The following is a 16,123-nucleotide window of genomic DNA, read 5'->3' on the forward strand; positions in this document are numbered from 1 at the left end:
ATTTTCATTGGGGAAAAAATGACTAATGCATTCTTAATGTCTGCTTCCATTAACATTTCTTTCTCAATGTTAGTTACTGGTTAAGTTATGCATTTTGCTTTGGTTACCATTTTTTTCTAGTCAAGGCTTTCTGGGTCACAAGATAAAGATATCACTTCACACTAGTTTAAGGGAAAAAGACTTTATGGAAGGCTCTCGATGTGGCTAATGGAATCCAAGGGCATCCAGCCTGGCTGGGACCAACAGAGGACTGGCCCAGGAAGCCGGCAGCCAGCTTCCCTCGCTCGAGTTCTCTCAAATTATCCGCTCTGCTGATCTCTCAGCGAAGCAACCACCACTGCTCATGCGTGCCCCTGACCCGGCGTGCCTGCCCTCACTCCCTAGTTTCCGCGTCCTCCGTTCACTGCCCTGCAGGAATGACTAAATAGTGCCTCACAGCCCCAATTCAAAACTCTCAGGATTGAGACTCTTGTTAGTCCCACTGCTAATCCCATCAGCTCTAGCCAGGAAGGCAGCATCCTGTGGAGCAAGTGTGATGCTGCCCCTGGAAAGGGGAGCAGAGGCGGAGAGATACCCCATCTGTGTCTCCCGCTCCACTCAACTGAACATGAACTTGCTTGTCCGTATGCCTGAACTTCAGGAACTTTTCATTTGTATGAGTCGCTAGAATCTGAAATGAAATACTCTCATTTCCTATGGACATGATAATTAAGAGAGAAAACTTATTGATCTTTTAGATCAAAATCTCCATTATGTTATCTTTATTGCAAACCAAGCCTTGAGGGATTTGTGTCACTTCCCATGTTACAGTTTCAGATCCTGGCCACCATCACCACCACTGCCACCCACACCCGCACACTCACTAGCTAAAAAGACAGATGCCTCCTTGAATATTAGCTTAAAAGTTGTCACGGTTGGCCTGTTGATTGATATCAACCATCTGAAGAGGTGAATCCCAACCTGCAGTGTTGCATATATATTTTATTTCACAAACTCTCTCCTGTTTCCAAGAGTGCTGTGAGATTTGTATGTTTTTTTTTTAATGAATTTAAATGAATATTGCTTTGAGAATTAAGTTTGACCATTTTCCAGTACCCAGTAGGCTAATAATGGACGTGGAAGCCCCCATGGGGAATCTGTTCAATTGGACGAACGCAGGATACCCACCCCGTTATCCACCATTCACAGTAGTGGTGGCTGCCGACACTCCCTTCAGCTTCTGATTCCAGCCAGAGTCTTGCTGTCATGGACTTCACAGGAGGGTCATCATCCCCCCCGATTAGTGAGGAAGTCTGGAAACCATCAGCTTGTTACCTGAAAACTGGATTTGCCTCTTTTTGGGCATCGAGCCAAAAGACACAACCAAGCCACAGATCCAGAGAAGGAAGGGTTTATTATTACTTGCAGCAAGTAAGGGGAACACTGGGGATCTTTCCCAAAGCAGTGTCTCTCTGAACCACAAAATTGGGGAAGCTTTAAGCTAAGTGTACATGCATATTCATGAAGGGGCTCGAGCAGAGGAGAATTCAGCACAGAATTGGGGCAGAGGTCAACGGAGTCCAAGCTTTGGTTGATTCAAGTCAGGAGTGTCAGGTCATTCCTCCTCTACCTGCGGGGGAGCCTTCGTTCCTGCAGAACTCAAAGACATTATTATGTATATCCCTTGAGGAAGAACTAGGACTCTGCTTTATCGTTTCACTGTTGTTTGACTGCCTTTTCTCTGTTCCTATATTCCTTTGTTCCCTTAGCATCATTAATTACTGAGACATGTTCAAGGGCGAGCCTGTGGCCAGACTTAGATCCCAAAATGGCTCAGGCCAAAATGGCTAAAAAGGCTTCTTCTCACGTCAGGAAAGCCATTCCTGGTTCTCTTTCTCCCGGGATCCCCTAACCTATCTGCTTACAAGCTCATAGGTCCTCTACCTTGGCTGTTCGTCAGCCCCCCAGGCCAGACCTCATAGTCTCTGAAAAATTTAAAAGCTTTCCAGGTGACACACAGCCCCCAAGTTTGAAGACTGTTACATTTGATGGAATTTTCAGACAAAATCTGTGGCATAAATTGCAAACCAAGGGTAGGGTTGTTTTTTCTGTTTTGTTTTCCCATATTTCAGTTTCGTTATAAATATGTCTCATTCAGTACATAAAATTTTGGGGGAAAAAAACATTCACAACCTCAAAATAAGGAGAAAACCACTGGTACCATTTAATCGTATTTTCTACTAATGTTTCCTATCCATATATTTTATATAACTAAGGCCCCAGTGTAAATACACAAAGACTATTTGGTTTTATTTTGTACTACTTGGCACTGTAAGGAAGCATTTTCCAGGCAAGGCAGGCAGTATGGTTATCAGAAAATTAGAAGTAAAAATCCTCCCATCACTTTAAGGTCCATCCCTCCCACCCACCTTAGCCTCACTAGGTCAAAACAAGAACTCACCACAGTTAAAACACAAAAACAGGTAGTCAAGCCTTAACTGATTTTACCTCAGAGCCTACGGGATAAGGGCTCTTTTAATAACAAAGCTTCCATTTAGGGATACTGAACTGCCTTCCCCTTCAGAGTCTATGGGCCACTTGCTTCGATGTGCAGTTCCCTTTAAACCTTGCTTGTTAGGCACCTGGAAATTCCTGAGAAGATCTTTAAGTCAACAATACAGATTTCTGAGCCTTGACCAGAACTGACGTCCCCTCCCTGCCTCCCCGAAGCCTCTTCCAAAGGCAGTCTGCCTGGGGTGATAATGGGATCCCAGCCCCGGAGGGAGCGCCCATCCCGACTTACCACCACCCAAGTGCCAGAAGGGAGCTGCCAGCTGGAGGTGGCTTTTCCTGCCCTTGAGTGAAGGTGTTCGTTGACCCCCTCAGACTTCTGACAGCTCCCTCAAAAACTGCTTGCCAAGGGCAGGAGTCCTTGTCAATGGGCACCTGTCCTCTCTGGAAATCTGTAAATTCTCTTTGAATAGTTTATATTTCAATTAGGTTACTGTGCATAATTACGGAGGGTGACTCACGGAGAGATGAAACAGCTTAGAGAAATGATCACATCTATACTATATTTATATGCACACACGTAGACTGTCCATAAAGTACAAGTGTAAAGAGTATGTGTACGTGAAAACATACTATAAAGGAGAGCGAGCCAGACTTCATTCTAGATGACAATCACCCCACCTGTCCCTTATGATCCATGGGCAGGTGTGGAAATGACAGCCTCCCTCTGAAGCCCCACCAGACAGTACAGATCGTTTTCAACTTACAGTGGGGTTACCTCCTGATACACCTATCATAAGTTGAAAATACTGTAAGTTGGAAATGCATTTAATACACCTAACCTACAGAACGTCATAGCTTTGCCTAGCCTACATTAAACATGCTCAGAACACTTACGTTAGCTTACTGTTGGGCAAAATCATCTAACACAAAGCCTACTTTATAATAAAGTGTTGAATATCTCATGTCATTTATTGAATACTGTACTGAAAGCGGAAAACAGGATGGTTGTCTGGGTCCAGAATGACTGTCAGTGTATTGACTGTTTACCCTCATGATCGCAGGGCTGACCCGAAGCTGAGACTCGCTGCCACTGCCCAGTGTCACCGGAGAGCATGCCGCCAGCCCAGGAAAAGATTAAACTTCAAAATCGAAGTACGGTTTCTGCTCACTGCCTATCACTTTCACGCCATCCTAAAGTCGAAAAATTGTAAGTCAAACTAAGCTGGGGACCATATTCTGTACTTGGTAGCAGAGGAAAGGCCTTTGCCCCTGCAGAGCCCAAGTCAAGGCTTTCCAACTTTGCGTAAAATACCGCTGTCTTACAAAGTAAATGTGAGCAGAGTAGTTTAACAAGAATGGCTGTTGTCTTTCAGGTAAACCATAGATTCTTTAGAAGTTGAGACAAACTAAAGCCTTCACGATCAATCACTCTCTAAAAAAATCATTCCAAAAATGTACTTCATTCATCAGAATGCTGCCTTTTTCCAAAAGAAATTTGAAGTGGGTTAAGGTAAAGAATGTGTACACATTAAGATTAACAAAGTAGGGGGGCTTCCCTGGTGGCGCAGTGGTTGAGAATCTGCCTGCTAATGCAGGGGACACGGGTTCGAGCCCTGGTCTGGGAGGATCCCACATGCTGCAGAGCAACTAGGCCCGTAAGCCACAACTACTGAGCCTGCGCGTCTGGAGCCTGTGCTCCGCAACGAGAGAGGCCGCGATAAGTGAGAGGCCCGCGCGCCACGATGAAGAGTGGCCCCCGCTTGCCACAACTAGAGAAAGCCCTTGCACAGAAACAAAGACCCAACACAGCAAAAATTAATTAATTAATTAATACCCTGTCTTGAAAAACCTCACAGAGACCCACAGAGTTACCCTATTTTAAAAAAAAAAAAAAAAGATTAACAAAGTAGGGACTTCCCTGGTGGCACATTGGTTAAGAATCCGCCTGCCAATACAGGGGACACGGGTTCGAGCCCTGGTCCAGGAAGATCCCACATGCCATGGAGCAACTAAGCCCGTGCGCCACAACTACTGAGCCTGTGCTCTAGAGCCCACAAGCCACAACTACTGAGCCCGTGTACCACAACTACTGAAGCCCGCGTGCCTAGAGCCCGTGCTCCGCAACAGGAGAAGCCACCGCAATAAGACACCCACGTGCCACAACGAAGAGTAGCCCCCACTCGCCACAACTAGAGAAAGCCCGTGTGCAGCAATGAAGACCCAACGTAGCCAAAAAAAAAAAAAAAAGATTAACAAAGTAGACATGAACAGAGCAAGTGGGAAAATGAGGCGAAGCAGACATCCTAACCCCGAGAACTAGCTAACCACTGTGACTGCCGGTCAGACTTGGCTTCAAGAGCAAGTATACAAGGCAGTTAGCAGGAAACCTGGAACGTGATAAGGGCTAATAAGTCATAGACAGTATTATTATAATTCATAACCAGTATTACATTTCTCAAATACCCATTTTATTTCATCTCATGAAGTTGCAGCTACATTCATTTTTAAGGCTTTAAAATAATTTTGGAACAAGATGCCATTGCATTGGAATCTTCTGGTACAGTGCAGCACCAAGCTTGCTCTTCTAACTCAGGATCATCTGAGCCTTGCATTTCAGCAATTAAAAAAGAATGATTGGGAACTCCCTGGCAGTCCAGTGGTTGGAACTCCATGCTTCCCTGCAGGGAGCACGAGTTTGATCCTTGGCCGGGGAACTAAGATTCCACCAGCCAAGCAGCACGGCCAAAAAAAAAAAAAAAAAAGATTAAACTAGCAATGTCCTTTTCCCATACGTTTAGCTCTTCCATCTCTGACTGGAAAATTTGGAGGCAACAAGGTCCCCAGTATTTTGGTCTGCAAAACATCTCTGTGATTCTTGGTAGCCATGACAAATAAGAAAAAAGAGTAACTTCCATTGTTCCCATCACATATAATGGAAGGTTTCAACTATAATAAGACTCTCAAGAAATATTTCTAGTGCAGGTCAGAGAGACACAGAATCGAACCAAACAGGATTTTTCTGTTATCTGTCATCTGGATCTGAGATGCTGCCCTCAAGAACCAACTTGTATAGCCAACGGCCCTAGTGCAGTCCCTGCGAGTCTCCCAGAAATGCCTCATGTCGGGGTCTGGAGTGAGTGTCGCACTTTATACAGCAGACGGTGGCTGGCACCAGTGGCACCATTGCAGACATAAGGAAAACTAGTTGATTCCACCTGGGCACAAAGGCCAAGTCTCTCTTCATATGCCTCCTATAGCTCTTCCTTTTTGCCTTCTGCCAAATCCTTAGGTGAGTCCATCCTGTTTCACCTGAGATGATACCAGAAGGAGGTTTATAAAAGCATTACCTCTCCCCAGGTACCTAGCACAGTGCATGGTGCACACTCAGTAGGTAAATGAATGAGAACCAAACAACATCCAAACAAAAATGACCCTAATAGTTTCCAGTTCAGTCCAGAAAAACAAAACAACCCCACGGCATTTAAAGAAGAGAATGAGTTGTCGAATAAAATTGTCAAAATGAGACCCCCTAGATTTCACCACATAGGCAGCCTCCTGCCTCAGTCAGACCTACCTGATGCCCCTTCATCTCTATGATCATCCACCTCTCCTCATCTGATCAGAAACTGTCATCAGCTATTACTATTTAGCAATTCTGTCTTAATGAGATTAAGAAGATTGGGGGTGAGAGGAGGGACAGCAGATGGAATATATTCTATTTTCTGAATTGATAAGAAGAGAAAGGCAATGTAGACATGGTCAATTTCCATCATTAATCAAATTGAAAATACTAATTTCCTGAAAAGAAAATTTGTGGGTTCGATGTCTCTTTACTTTTTCTCAAAAAATCTGCATTTGGTCCCAACCCACCAAGGTGAATGTAATTTTCTTGGATTTATCTCAGGCGAAAAACTACCCTATCTCGCTTCGTTCACAGTTAAGAACCTCTAAAAGCTACCTCCTGTCTATTGGAATTTTTATTTAACCAAAGGAATAAGCATTAATACTAATATATGTGTTGTTTACACTGTGATTATGCAAAGCGGAGAAAGTAAAAGAACAATTTGATTTGTAGAGTCTTTACATCATTGTTAAATTCTCCAACCCTGTCCCATCACATCCCCACACTAAAAATCTTCAGAGGTGATTATCAAACTTCATACATGTATTTTAAAAAGTTTGTTTGCATTTATAGAACATGATTCCACCTGTGATGTGAGCCTAGATACACAAACCCTATTTCACTATTAGGATTTTTGTTTGTTTCTTTAAGTAAAATTTCCAGCTGACACATGGTAGATGTTAGAGGTGCTTAACCATGAGGGCAGCAGCTGGCGGCCAGGATTAGAACGCGCCACGCTGGTCTTCAGAGAGCGAGGGGAGAGCCTTTTTCCCCTGACTGCTGAGCGGCAGGACCTCCATCAATCAGCCCAACACCCAATCTCTCAGCTTACAATCGACAGATTCTTAAGAAGTTTTTTCTTGCTTTTCTCCTGGAATGTTCCTACCCCAAGATCAAAGCCACGCTCAGAAATATCGCTACATGCTATCTACGCTGATTTTTTTTTTTTTTTTCAGTGCAAAGCAAGGAAGAGTGGCGTTGGCCCAGTAGTCCAGAAGCTCTTATCCAAGAGATGAGTGAAGGGAGGTTCTAAGACCCTCCTTGTTTTACCTCTGATCCCAGAGGCTTGAACCCCCAAAGGTCAAGATGGTGGCCTCCCTTAGAGCCGTGAAGGATGGGCCCGGAGCAAACTAAGCTGGGCCTGGATGCAGAGAAGTTAGTACACGGGTCAGGGCACGACAGTCCAGGTTGCTAGGGCTGACACCCCGTCCCCCGCCCTCCTCCCCACCCCGCCCACCCCATTCCCCTTGCTCCCGCTCTGCCAGCCTCCCCTCACTGGTTTCACTGGTTTTACTTGCCCTTTAGCCAGCCCAGTCCGTCCCACAGCAGACTCCCAGCCTCTGCCCTCTCCTCGTCCTCTTCATACCTGTTTCCACTGGCACCTCCTCCTCGACTGCTCTGTCCGGGGCCCTCCGTGAGTCATCTCACCCATGCCCCTGGCTTCAGCTGCCTCCAGTCTGCTAATTGTGGCCCGGATTTCCAACCTGGCTATCACCTGATATCCAAGCTCCGGCCGTCTTCTAGAGAGCACCACCCGATGGCCTCCTAGCCCTGCATTCAACGTGTGCTTCCACCTGACCAGCCTCCCAGAGGTGCCTCACGTGGGGGGTCTGGAGTGAGTCCCGCTTGATTCCGTCCCAGTTTATACAGCGGCTGCCACCAGTGGCACTATTGCAGACGTTAGGAAAACTAGCAGATTCCATCTGGGCACGAAGAGCAAGCCTCTCTTCATGTGCCTCCTGTAGGTCCTGCTTATACCTTCTGCCAAATCCCCGGCAGCTGCATCCTTAGAGGCACCTGAGATGATACCAGTTTATGAAGCATTACCTCTTCTCAGGTATCCAAGTGCATGGCTTCAAGGACCTGTTCTCCCAAACTAGCAAACTTTCTGTCATGCGTTATTCCTTCCTACACAGTCACCAGCCAGCTCAGCTCAATCCTACATCCTAAGTATCTCGAGACACTGTCCCTTTCTCTCCGTCCCACCCACCGCCTGAAGCAGGCTTCATCACCTTCATCCTGTAACGGCTTCCAGATTGCTTTTCATCACTCCCCCGTCTCTAGTTATCTTCCCAAAACACAGAATCCACCACGCCTCCACATGTTCGATGACTTCCAGTCTCCAGCCACACCCCGTGTCTCCTGCCCCAGCACCCCACCCCCCTGCATGCCGTCAGTCACACTGTCTCCTCAGCTCGGAATGCTCTTGTCTCTGCCTGTCAAACACCCACTCACCGTTGAAAAACCCAGTTCATCACAAGCACCCCCAGTCCCTTGGGCAGAGTCAACAGCTCCATGGGCCCGTGGACCTACCTCCTGGAGCTCAGGGCTGTTCCCTTCCTCACTAACTACCTACCCGACTCCCAAGTGCGGTGCTTCAATGGCCAGGTGCTCAAAAATGCCCGCTGCCTTTGATTCCACCAGAAAAAGAAAGCTGGAGTCACAGATCGGTTTCCTAACAGTCTCATTACATTGTCATTCTCTCCTGTCCTCACAACAGATACTGTTTACGTGAGAATCTAATCTGCTGGGTATTTATTGAAGAGATTTCTAGAAGCAAAGAACAAGCTCTTATGAGGAAACTCTCACCATGGAAGCCTGTTCGGGAGGTAACAGACACCAGCCGTCCCCCGGGAGGGGTCAGTCTTTACCTGGATAACCCGGAGCATGGCAGGGGAGGGCAATGAAAGGAGGAAGAAGGAAAATTTGTTTCCATTAAAAGGTACCGGTGCTGTAAAAACTCCCAGGGTTAGAACCCCTATCCCCGTAACAGCATAAGAACTCCTCTTATGTGTCTAGGTGTACAATTCTATTAGACCGATAGAGAAGTAATGGACTTAATAAACTGCAAAGAGCAAATGACACTACGTGATGATCAGATAAGGACTCTGGGGGTGGGCAGGCTGGGCTGACTCTGCTCTGCCCCCTCTCTGATCGGTCTCTCCGCCTCCCCGACTGCCGGCTTCCCCACTGTTTAAGGGGAGCCTGGCAGAGGCTGGATCACGGAAGGCCATGGAAGGCTGGGGAAGGGCTGGAGCGGGCAGAGAGGCCAGTGAGGAAGAGACGGAAATGTCATTTGGCTTGTGGGACAGCAGGATAATGTGGCACCTTCTCTCCATCGCTTTCTCCCCTGCTGGAATCTGGGCTCTGGTTGCCTCTCTCCTGGACTGCTTTCCCTGGTGACTAAGCTCAGTGTCCCACCGCCACCTGTGCTCGCCATCACTCTGGTCGCCAGGCTGCCACCAGAGCAGTGTCTCCAAGGGGCTAATGTAACCTTGTCTCTCCCTTGCTTCCCAGGGCCCTCTGCTATTACAGGATTAACCCACGTGCTTCCCAGTCATAATCCCTGCCCCTCTTCACCTCCCAACCCTGTTGATGGGTCTCGGCAAGTCAACTGTTGCCTCTGTGTACTGACTGGCTCTGTCCTTCTCTTTGCTTGGAATCTCCTTTTCAAGATTTAGGTCATGTGTCTTGTCTTCAAGGAAGATGTATATACACTGTTGACCTAAAACAAATAGAGTGCCAGATATTTCTCCAACAAAGATGGGTTTATTTGGGATCAGCAAAGAATTGTGGAGGGGAGCAAGACGCCACCCCAAAATGCCTCTTTGTCAGGCAGATTATTTCAAGCTGAGAACAGTCAAGGGCCCCAAAGCTCAGAACCTTTGACCTTCTCCCTAACTGCCTAAAGGAGTTTGCATAGCGGGCCTGTTCCCGGAACAGAGCTGTCACCAGAGACATCAGCAGAGAGTATGGGCTCGAGTGGTGGGGGAAATGCCTAGAGACCCGAGTCCACGCTGGGTCCCACTGTCTCTGCAGGCCCAGCAAACATTTATTTACTAAACATTTGCTTTTCCATCTCCATGTGCATTGCCTTCCTCCCCTTTGAAGTCCCAAACCACTACCCCTAACATCCTTTTTTGGCTTTAGCTGAAGATGGTACTTAAGGTGAGGGCTTGGGTCATTTTCATGAGTTACTCAGTTTTCCTGGGTCTCTCCCATGTATACATGTTACTGGACTTCTGTTTGATTTTCTCTTGTTAATCTGTCTCATGTGCATTTAATTCTTAGCCAGAAGAACCTAGAGGGGCAGAGGAAAATTTCTTACTCCCCAGCAATTGCAGTTTGGGGTCTGCAGCCATGGTGAGCCAGGGGCAAGGGAAGGAGATTGCTTTTATGGGGCAGGGAGGAGAGAAGTTGGGGAGCTACAGTAAACAAAGAGTCTATGGCTTTTCATTGGCTGAGTGCTAACCAGGAAAGGAGTCTTTCTTCTTCCTGGTGGGCTCTGCTGTCATCACAGACCCTGAGATCTCCCCTTTCTGGTCTCCCAACTCCATTTAAAATAAATTGAGGGGGACTTCCCTGGCGGTTCAGTGGTTAAGACTCCAAGCTTCCACTGCAGGGGGCACGGGTTAGCTCCCTGGTCCGGGAACTATGATCCCACATGGCACACAGTGCCGCCAAAAAAAAGGAAATAAAAGAAATTGAGGTTTCTGTTTATTAATTTTTACAACATCGACACACACAGACACACTCAGACACACATATAGACACTCTCAGACACACATATAGACACACACAGAGACATACACACACAGCCCATACTGCACCATACTGTAAGACTGGGCTAAATCCCTTCCCCGGGCTCTCCTAGCACCCAACCTCTGTCACTGAACTGACCAGCTTTTACTGACAAATCTGTCCTCCTATCTCGATGATAAACCCTTCCGGGTCAAAGACCATGTCCTTCGCAACTTTAGCACCCTGCTTTCCCCACGCTCTATCTGGTTCAGAGTGGGCCGTCAATAAAGCTTTGCTAACTGAACCCAACCATAATTCAAGGCAGGCTGGAGGGACTGGGAAACGGAATGGCTTCCAGGGTGACCGAATGTAAAATTGATTCCCCTCTCCGAATCCCTGGGCAGACTGCAACCTTTCACAGCAATGGACAGTATCACATACCCTCACCCTTCAAGTCTTATCCTTGCCCCTTAAAGCACACATAAAAATTGGACTCCTTGGGCTTCCCTGGTGGCGCAGTGGTTGAGAGTCCGCCTACCGTTGCAGGGGACACGGGTTCGTGCCCCAGTCCGGGAAGATCCCACGTGCCGCGGAGCGGCTGGGCCTGTGGGCCGTGGCCGCTGAGCCTGCGCGTCCGGAGCCTGTGCTCCGCGACGGGAGAGGCCGCAGCAGTGAGAGGCCCACGTGCCGGAAAAAAAAAAAAAAAAAAAAAAAAAATTGGACTCCTAAAACTCAGCCACTCGCTGTTGAATTCAAGGCCTTTCCCCAATTTGAGATATTCCACAGAAGAAATCGAGCCATTTCTAGGTAGCCGAAAGGAAACAGAAAAGAGACTGACTTAAAGCTTCATTCAGCTCTCACGTCGTTTCCTATTCATCTCCTACATTAAAACCTTTTGAACGCGGAAGCTACATCTGATTACTCTTCCTGTTTCCCACAGCTCCTAGCAGGATGCTTTGGATATGAAGGGCAAAGCACTGGAGGAGAAGACAGGATAGGATGGACGTGGGCCCTTTGGATTTGCCAGAGGAAAAAAATAACGTGTAACTTGGAAATGTAATAAAACCTTCAAAAGTACGTACCACAACCTATGTCCATTGCAGGAACTCGGCTGTGTTTCTATCCATTCCACACAGTTTATGCACCTGAGTCGTCTGCTCACCTGTGTCACATCACGGCCACGAGCACAGGCTTTGGGACCACACAGCTCTGGGCGGGATCCCAATTCTGTCACCCACCAGCTCTCCACCCTGGGGCTCAGGGTCCTCACCTGTAAAGAGACGATGACACACCTCACAGGGAGGGTCCAGCACTCAGCTCGGTGCCAGGCACATAGGATGTGCTCTATAAACAGTCGCTATTTGATTGTTGTGGTTGTTATTGTTATGTGGGTCCTCAGTATATTTGAAATGAGAGCAGGGATTCTAAATTAGAGCAGGACACTATTCAAATATTGGTAGAGGTTTGGCAGTTTGGAGAGGTATAATGGGAGAGATCACACCTGAATATATGTAGAGACAAACAACAAATTAGTTAAGAAACTTGTTAAAACCTAAGACCGGCACTAAGCAGGGCGCTTCCTTGGCAAAACAGGGCAGGTGGGGAGGAGGGGGGTCCAGCTCGGCCCGCCACGTGGAAAAGGACAGGGAAGGCATGTCCGGCCACTGACAGGGTCTCGGGTCTCAAACCTCATTTAGGTCCCTGGTGGCAGCAAGTTCCCACCTGGAGAGGGGGAAGCAGCCCAGGAAATCCAGGGATCAGGCGGTCCTGAGTCTGGATCTTAGATGCCCTGTCCAGAATTACACCTGGAGCCACACAGATGCCCTGTCCAGTGGTGATGAAGCCCTGGGCTTCTCTGAGGCTCTGGACACCCCATGGGACTGGCCGCCAAGCACAGCTGGGACCACGATGTGAGCCCAGGGGTCAGCTGGGGGTCCAGGGTCCCTAAACCCACAGGTATGGGGGTTGGTGCTTAAACTCTGTAATCCTTTCCTGCCTGAGCGCCAAAGGAACCTGCACTGAGGGGTGAGCATCAGTGAAGCCAGCGGTCCCAGCTCTGAGCAGCTGGTGGAGAAAGAGTCAGGAATATGGGATGCAAGCCACATGTCCTGCCGAACTCAGATAGGTTGAATTATCCATCGTCAATGTTGGTCGACTTTTTTCCACCCAGAAGCGTCTTTGTACCAAGGTACAGTTACCTAGCCCACTGACAGGCACATACCATTAACTTGCAGATATTTTTATTTATTTATTTTTATTTTTTTAATTAAAAAAATTTTTATTTATTTATTTTGGCTGTACCTCACAGCTTGTGGGATCTTAGTTCCCCAACCAGGGATTGAACCCGGGCCCTCGGCAGTGAGAGCACAGAGTCCTAACCACTGGACCGCCAGGGCATTCCCTGCAGATATTTTATAATAACATCATCCATCATTTACATGGTGCCTTGCAGACTCCAAAGCACTTCCATAAAAACTGGGCTCACTCATTCCTTAGAATAACCTGTGAGGTAGAAAGGGAGGTGATTTTTATCACCTCAGAGAGATTTTGATGCCTGAGAGAATTTGAGAAGATGTCATACAACACTTGACTTGGGTCTTGGAAGGAGGAATAGAAGTTTGCCCAGCATAACTGAAAGGTTGCTTCTTTCGAAGGTTGCCAGCTCGTCTGCCCAGCCATTTTAATGCTGGGCTGAGAGCAGGGGCGACGTACTGCTTCCAGTAGAATATCCTTGTGGGACCAGTGCCCTGGGACTCACGTGTGACCTACAATCTCAGTTTTAATGTAACTCTTCCAAAGCAATTAAAAATACTTTACCCACAGATTGACGTTGAATTCCCTTCCCTGTACCCAATTAAAAAATAATGATAACAGTCTTATTAGATCTAAAATAAGCCCAGATTAGAAACAGCCTGTTTAAAAATCAATAAACTTTTCTTAATCCCTGCAGTGGAAAAAGAAAGAGGCTCCTCTCTGTCTTCCCTAAAAAGTCAGTATTTACACAAAGCGTTGCGTTGCCGGATTCAGAGACGCAGAGGTGCCCGAGCGTTCACCCAGCTGCCGGCACCCCCTGAATCCTGCGAGACTTATTTGGCTATAACTAATCTTGGCTCTAGGCTTGCTTACATTTTTGGGTGACCCTTTTGCCTGGAATGTTTCTCAGTGTTCTCATTAGCGCTGTCTTCCCAGCCCTGGACCTCGCTCTCCTTTTGTTGCTGTTACTGTCTGTCCTGCCATTAGTAATCTTGACTGCTCCCAGCAGCCAGGCCTGGCGTGTTCCCCATCACGCTGACACTGTTCCCGCACCAGACCCGGGCCCGACTCCTGCTCTCTAATCCTGTCCTCACAGCCAAGCACCTCTGCCGCCCTTCCTGTGTATTTACAGTTGGATTTGTTGTTGTTGTTGTCCTTTTTCTAATTATAAAATATATTTTATGCTTCTTATAGAGAACTATAAAGAAAGATATTAAGAAAACCCTCATGATCTACGCTCAGAGTCAGACACCGCTATTTTTCTAGCATAATCCTTATTTAAAATATATTTTATTCTATGTTTCATTCAGAAAGTAATACAGGGAGTTCCCTGGCAGTCTAGTGGTTAGGATTGGGCACTCTCACTGCCGTGGCCCAGGTTCAGTCCTTGGTCAGGGAACGAAGATCCTGCAAGCCGTGTGGGACAGCCAAAATAAAAACCAAGCAACAAATAATAAATTAAAAAATAAAATAAAAATATTTTATTTCATTTTTATATAAATTTAAAAATATATAAAAATAAAATAAATAAATAAATATTTTATTTTTATATAAATAAAAAATACTTTTTTTTAAAGTAATATATCTCTTGATATGATGTGATGAGAATGGCACTTAACTTTTGTGGTCTTTTCCCCCAAAATTCATAACCTCAGTCTAGTCATGAGGGTAGACTTCAGACAAACCCAAACTGAGGGACACTCTACAGAATATCTGACCGGGACTCCTCAAAACCGTCAAGATCATCAAAAACAAGGAAAGCCTAGCCTAACAGTCTAGAGGAGTCTAGGGAGACATGATCATTAAACGTAATGCGGTGTCCTGGATGGGCTCCTGGAAAAGGAAAATGACATTAGATTAAAAACTTTAAAAATCCCATAAAGGAATGGACGCTCATTAATAAAAATGGTTAATTGTGACAAATAAGTTAATAATAGAGGAAACTGGGTACTTGACATATGGGAACTCTCTGCATTATCTTTGTAGCTTTTCTGTAAATCTGAACCTATTTTCAAACTTAAAGTTTATTTTTTTCTTCCAGTTTTACTGAGATATAATTGACATTCAGCACTATAAAAGTTTAAGGTGTACAGCATAATGATTTGACTTACATATGTCATGAAATAATTATCACAGTAAGTTTAGTGAACATCCATCAACTCATATAGATACAAAAGAAAAAGAAAATGTTTTTTCCTTGTGATGAGAACTCAGGATGTACTCTCCTAACAATGTTCGTATAGAACAACTTTCATATATAACATACAGCAGGGTTAATTATATTAATCATATACTACATTACATCCCTAGTACTTATTTATCATATAGCTGGAAGTCTGTACCTTTTGATCATTTTCATCCATGTTTTGGGAAAAAAAATTCAGACAACATGGAAGTGTGTAAAACAAAAGGCAATAGCTCCCTGCTTCCATCTCCTCACCTCACGGTTGGCACCAGCCTTATTTTCTGGAAGTACTTCCTCTTTATTGCACAGTCGAGCTCACGCCGCAGTGCAGTTCTGGATCCTGGCTTTGTTGTTTAGTGTTACAGCATGAGCATTTTCCCATGTCCTTAAGAACTCTTCTTAAAGACAATTTTATAGGTTGTGTGACATTCATTGCACTGTTTTCTTGCCTAAGGTAGCTGTGATCCAGCCCTTATGTTTCCAGGAGATTTGCTTTCATTACCCATGTTTTAGAGTTTCCTCGTGCAAAGAACTGCTCCCTGCTTTCTCCAAGCAACAAGGAAGACAGCAAAATCTTCATCCAGACTCTCCTGGGACCTTCAGAAAACTTGTTTAGTCCAACATGTTTCAGCAGAGTTCGGGTTTCAAGACTTTCTTTTTCACAATCTCTTCTTTTACTTTTATTTCTCACAATTTATAATCCAATGGGGATAACCCAGGCACTGTCATGGCTGATGACTACAATGTGGACTGTTTGGGCATTAATGTACGGGATTGAAGAGCATCCCTCCCAAATTCAAACCCACCTGGAACCCCAGAACAAGACCTCATTTCAAAGCAGGGTCTTTGCAGATGCAATTCGGTAAGATGAGGTCATACTAGAATCAGGTGTGCCCTAAATCCAATCACTGTCATCCTTGTAAGAAAGCCACGTGAAGACAAAGATACACAGAGAGGAGAATGCCACGTGAGGGCGGAGACAGATTGGAGGGATGCGTCTACGAGCCAAGGAACGCCAGAGACTGCTGGCAGCCGCTGGGAGAGAGGCC

The 16,123-nt window shown here is 46.1% G+C and overlaps 1 long non-coding RNA gene across 1 annotated transcript; it reads left to right on the plus strand.

The window, feature by feature from the left end:
* Positions 1-2,156: 2,156 nt before the first annotated feature.
* LOC113628826 (uncharacterized) lies at positions 2,157-11,915 on the plus strand. The gene is made up of 4 exons (XR_003436268.1): positions 2,157-3,700; positions 7,072-7,270; positions 8,616-8,837; positions 11,577-11,915. It is a non-coding gene; the product is annotated as an uncharacterized LOC113628826 (long non-coding RNA).
* The last annotated feature ends 4,208 nt before the right edge of the window (positions 11,916-16,123 follow it).

This window comes from Aethalodelphis obliquidens, unplaced genomic scaffold, assembly GCF_003676395.1.
Source record: "Aethalodelphis obliquidens isolate GAN/ISIS:26980383/991018 unplaced genomic scaffold, ASM367639v1 scaffold25, whole genome shotgun sequence".
Classification (NCBI taxonomy): Eukaryota; Metazoa; Chordata; class Mammalia; order Artiodactyla; family Delphinidae; genus Aethalodelphis; species Aethalodelphis obliquidens.